We start from the raw sequence: 6,291 nt of genomic DNA on the forward strand, positions 1-6,291 counted from the left end.
CTCATTCTGTAGCACCGCATGACCTTTACTTTGTGGTTTGATCTTTCAAAATGCCTCTTTCAAGCAGATGTCTTCTAGACAGGCTTTGGGTATTAAATGACAATTCCCATCAGCTTCCCTCAGCCTTTATGGATTTTCATGAGAAAATTCCCTTGAACGTCTAAACAATCTAAGAGTTTGACAACAACTCACAGTTGCCATTTTATTTTATTGTGTATTTGCAAAACAGTAAAGTACAAAAATCTTGTACCAGAAAAGTGTTTGACCTTTCTGACATTAACACTGACTGGCATGTGCTGCGGCGCAGTGCTGGGAGTACCAGAAACTCCTCTGTACACCTGGAGTTGAATGACGCTGCTGATCTTCTGACTGCTGCTTGTCAGAAGTGTGAAGTAGCTTACCAATCCCAGACCAGGATTGGGCTTGTTGCAGAAAAATGTATGGAAGATGGTTGTGTTGCCAATGCTTTGTGCTATGCAGGTCTCTAGAGAGACCTCCTTCAGCTCTGCTGAGCCAATACTGCTCACCAGACCAAACATAGTATTCTTCAACCTGCAGTACTCCCTCTAGTTGTTTTGAGTGGTTTTGCTCAATTCTGTAGATTCTAGCCCAAAGATTTTATTGTGAAATGACTGTTTTGGCAGAATGCCTGTGTGAATACCTAGGAAGGATATGGCCCACCAGTGCTCACTGGAACTCATTTTGCTATTTGTTGCCATATGTTATGAGCAGTGTTTAGATTTAGAGCAGCTGGAGTTCTGGTCCTGAAGTAGAGCAAACAGCAACCAAAAGAGGAGGGGAGGAAGAAAAGGGGAGGAGGGAAGGGGAAAGAGTAGGGGATGGAAATAGGAATGAGATGGGCAGAGAACAAAGTTTCCCGTTAACATCTTACTTATACAGCAGAATTAGGCTTTTTTTTTTCTATTATTACTTGGGTTGCTCTGAAGCATTGCATGTAGAAGTGACAAGAGTAAAGAGACTTCAGAAGCAAATCCTGTTACATGCACATAGGCTAAAAGATGTAAAAGTGATTCCTAAATAATTGGAAAAACTGTCACTAATAACGTGCTTCAAACTTATAAATAACTGTACTGTCTGGAAAGTTTTTGGTGCTCTTTGAAGGAAGCTGGGAAATAATCTAGACTATAAAAAATGTCTGAAGTTGATTGACAGGCTCAATTTTAAGGCAGAATTGGGAGGAAAGTATGAGTGGAAGGAAAGAATACCATAAGTCTAGCAAAATTTGGACTGTAGTCTCTATTAGCTAGCTAATTCAGAAATAAGTATACTTGCACAGACCACTTTCTATTTTAAATATATACCAAAAACTACAAAAGCACTTAAGTTGACGTAGTTAAGCACTCAAATTATGATGTTAAGAAACATCATAGCAGGATCTTGCAGTTTGTGTGTCCATGTGTAACATAGTTCTCAGTTGGGTAGCTGGGTCCTCCTTCCCCTGCAAAACTTTTTACTTCATGTGCCTCCTGGATGATGCACAGGGCACCAAGCACTGTATGGTACCAGCCAGTGGCTGTCCACAGGTACTCAGAGGACAAATGGACAGCAGGCCTTTGATGGTTTACACAGTCCTGTCTTCTCACAGTTAGGTGTGCTGAGGTCTGGGGTTTGTTTTAATAGACCCCTGGCACTGCAGATTGTGTAGCTGCTGATGCATTCAGTTTCATCTAAAATAGATTAATCTCCTTTATTAATCAGCTATATACTTGTAGCTTCCACAGTTTGCTGCAGCAAGAAATTCTACACCTTGATTTTATGAGGGGGAAGAAATACTTCCTTGATTTTGATATTTGTTATCTGATAATTCTGTTCTGTTCCCTAACCTCTTGAATTGATAAAAACAATGAAGAGCAAAACCCCTTTCCAGGGTGTGAGGTAGTCCAGAACACAGCAGGTATAGACAAAGCTAAGGTAAAAATCCATGTTTAGTCATTGAATACTGAGGAAAGGAAAGGGTACATGCTTTGATAAATGGCTACACCCATTCATTGCTACACTCATTCATATTCTAAAGTTTCCCTTCTCACTTTCAACACAGGCATCTCCCAAGGAATGTGCTGCCATAGTGTTCAGTCTAAATGTCTTAATTCCTGAAATGGTAAAGTTCATCCTATTCCTCCCCATTCTTGTCACTTTGGGAAAAGACAATCTCTTACAAGTGTTTTTAGGTCTGAAAATATTTTACAGAAATGCTATTTCCATTAACAGGTCCTTCTGGTTCACCAAGAAAAATAAAAGGGACTTGAGGCTATGTTGCTAACCTTGCTTCAACACTTGCTGCCTTTTGTTAGACCTCTGGGCTCTGTGGGTTCTTCAACAAAGTCCTGAAATGGCCTTTCTTGTGAGTGGTGTCTAATTGCTTATGGTGAGCCAGGCTCTAAAACTGTACCACTACAAGACACCGATGTGACAGTAAAATTAAGTGCCTGGATGTCCCTTGCCAAAGACTATCCTGGCACGCTGAACATCAGCTATGTTTTTGGGTTTTTTTTTTTAAGTACTGGATAGGAGCCCAAACTGACTGAAATAACAATGTTCACCCTGTTCAGTGTACTTCAAGTACAAAATACTAATAAAAATTTTCCTCTAAACTGGTAATTTTTTGTAAAAAAATTAAACCTCTGTCCACCTTTCTGTTTCATGGACACTACTATATAACAGCACTGAGCAGCAGGTGAACGGAGAAGGTGATACATTCTAAGTGCAGAGTTTAGGGCAAGGTGTTATCTACTGTGTGTTATCCTGAAAAAACAGCTCCTTGGGACAAGGAAGTTGTTGCACAAGGAAGCTGTGGAACTTATTTCTGTAACTTGATATACTCTTGCACTAAGATGAGGGTTAGGGGAGGAAGGGGCAATTTCAGAAGCCTGCTTTACCAGTAGCCCTGATTTCCTACCCAGTCCAGGTCTTTGCAGTTCCTTTTAGGATAAAATTGTCTTTGCACAGGTTTGTGATCTTACTGAAGTTGTGGTCTTTCTGTTTATGACAAGCCTGATAACAACATTTTAGTATATACAGATGGGGGTGTCAGCTAACAATTGGGCTTTATAGTGTTTGGTGATGTATAATCATATCAGCAGTGCTGCTCTGACACTTTGCCTGAGAACAGGAGGAAGTAACTCCATCCTAATCCCTCTACCGGGCTGCTAAAGGGAGGAGGGAGGCAGCTCAGGAGCTGTAGGTGTCAGGACACAAGGCCAGGATCATGATGGTATCCAGTTCTATTTCTTTGCTATCACTCCTTTCTCCCACCAAATAGTGATGCTTCTGTTCATCTTGCTGGAAATTAAGCATCAACACTCACTCAGGCAGCCCTGCTAGGGCAGCAGTGGGGCTGGTCAGGCAGCTAATTAAAATGATCACCCTGCATTCCCTGTAAATGGCCTGTAAATATCAAGCCTGGGGTTAGGGTTGGGGTGTTTCTTGTTTGTTGTTTTTTTGTTTGTTAGGTTTTTATTTGCCTTTTTTTGTTGCTTTGTTTGGTTTTTTGTTTGTTTTTTCTGTGGCTTAAAATTATTTAACAGAGTTAGGCTGTAGCAGACTGACTTGCCTGTTTCCATCTGAAAGAAATCTTTTATCTTGGGATATTCTTTGGGATATTCAGGGGTATCTTGAACCCCCTGACCCTGGAAGAGGCCAGATCATACTCCATTTTTGCACTTAGACAAGCGGGCTACCTAGACAGCAGTGAGTGCCATAGTTCTATTGGAGATACAGCAATACCTCACTGAAATAACCAAAGGCTGGTTGGCACATGAATCTTGGGAAGTTCCTGGAAGTGATGAGGTAGGTGGACACTAAGGGGAGAAAGGCTGCTAGATAACAAACCACTCGTGCCAGAAGGTGTTTCGTGTTCTCTGGACAGCTGTGATACTACCTGTGCTCTCTGATGTCTGCCTTAGGCCAGCCCTGCACGTGGCTTTGCAACAGCCACTGATGTTTTGTAGTTTGTGGAGAGGGACAGGGCAAATAAAGGCAGAAACCGCTGTGTGCTGCTGCAGTGATAAACTGGGGTCATGCTGTAACACAACTCCAGACAAACTAGCGCCAACTGCATGTGGAGAATGGCCATTTGTCTGGCATCCAGAAAAGCACAACAAAACTAATGTACTGACAAGTTGCCCTTTAGAACTAGCACAGATCCTTCCGGAGCTGTATGTCCTTCAACACCAGGAATCCGCCAAGCCCTAAACATTCGCTCCCAGGCTCTGGAGTTGTGAGTGCACATGTGACTTTGTAGTATTTTAGGTTAACACCTCACAACTTCAGCCCATTACTGGAGTTGAAGAAAGGCATGTTTGCACAGCTTTTTTTTTTTTTTTTTTTTTTTTAATTGGCGACTAGCTCAGTTGGAGACATGTGCAGGACTGCTGCTGCTTTTTGCCATTTTTGCTTAAGGCAGTAGCAGAGCAATCTGTATGTGGTTAACAGACTGGAAAAGAATAGCCAGAATTTTAGGCACTCTTCCCTCCTGGCAACTCCACTCCACTACTGCAAATATTTAATGACCATTTAGGATGACTGTATAACCATCTGTGAATTTGGAGGTAGTTGTGTTTATATATATATTTATTTATTTTTAAACCCAGAAACAAAGCCTAAACCAAACTGGAGTGTAAAGCTGTGCTGCACCTAAACTTTTTGGTGCCTTTGCTAGGCAGATCTCCTTGTCCTGGAGGAGGTAGGAGTGCTTAGTTTTCTCTTTTCTTTTTAAAATATTTATCCATAAATCTCACTTCTCCGAAGTCTCTCAAGAAAAAACATCCTGCATTCTCCAACAGCTCTCATGCTGCAATCAGCATAGGATAGACACAAGTCTATCTGAAGCACTGTTTTATTGAACAGAGATTACACACCTCAGTGACAGCTACATGCAGAGATGCTGGAGCCCCGCCCTGCACACCTCACAGCTTGGGTGCACCTGGCACTGGGAACAGTATACTTTCAGGTTTAATTTCACGATGGAAATGTTTCATTTTCCTTTAAATGGCACTTTGAAAGAACATGTGTAATGGGATTTCAATGCTCTGTTGCTTTTGTACTGCTTGCTTCACTCAATGCAAAGGCTTTTGTCCTGAAGTGCCTGGTTTTTTCTCCCTGAAGATGCAGAGGCTACAAAACTATTTCAGTATCATGCAATAATGAAACAAAAATTTAATATTTGCAATTGGAGCTACAACATCTGACCCCATCAGCTTTCATACACCCAGTAACATAACCTGGGTACAGTACAAGTTTGACAGCACCTGAAGCTTCACTGCAAGACTTAAATTCTCACCTCTGCAAACTAACTTTCCTGGGTGTGCCCTTCTGGTGGCCAGTAGTTTTCCAAAACTGGGTTGTTTAGGCTAAGGGAGGCTCAAGTGTGACATTATTGCTCTCTACAACCACCTGCAAGAAGGGTGCAGCCAGGTGGGAGCAGTCTTAAGCTGTGACTGGGGAGGTTTAGAGTAGGAGGATTCTGCACAGAAAGCGTGATTAGACACTGGAATGGGCTGCCCAGGCAGGCGGTGGAGTCACTGTCCCTGGAGGTGTTTAAGGAACGACTGGAAGTGGCAGCGAGTGCCAGGGTCTAATTGACAGGGTGGTGTTTGGTCATGGGCTGGACTCGATGATGGCACAGGTCTATCCCAAACCAACTGATTCCGCCCCTCTGTTTTGGAAGCGCGGGTTCGGTCAGCACGATCCCGCCCAAAGGCGCCGCCCGGGCCCTCTCCCGGCCCTCGGGAAGCGGCCGCGCGCTGCGCTGCCTTTTCCAACGGGAGAGAACGACTGTAAAAAAATCTCCCTACACCTGGGCATGGGGCGAGCACAGCCCAGGCCCCACACACGCCCCACCGCCCCTCACAAGGAGGGCGGCCCGCCCCGCTGCTCCCCGAGGGATCGATCGGCCGCGCCGAGCGCCGGGCAGGGCCCCGGGGGCAGCACCCGCCCCGAGCAGGCCCGACCCTGCCCCCTGGCGGCCTCCGCGCCTGGCCCGCCGCACTCCCACCGGCCGGGCTGCTCACGGCATTCCGGCTCCACGGAGGGAGGGCCCCATCAATGTGTACTAACAGCTAAAGGGTGGGTGTGAAGAGCATTCAGCCAGAATCTTCTCGGTGGTGCCAAGCAATAGGACAATGGGCAGATACTGATGCGCAGGAAGTTCCACCTGGATATGAGGAACAACTTCACTGTGCGGGTGACCGAGCACTGGGGCAGGTTGTCCTGAGAGCTGTGGAGTCTCCCTCACTGGAGATACTCCAGAACCATCTGGACACAATCCTGGGA

Source organism: Catharus ustulatus, chromosome 3 (assembly GCF_009819885.2).
Source record: "Catharus ustulatus isolate bCatUst1 chromosome 3, bCatUst1.pri.v2, whole genome shotgun sequence".
Lineage (NCBI taxonomy): Eukaryota > Metazoa > Chordata > Aves > Passeriformes > Turdidae > Catharus > Catharus ustulatus.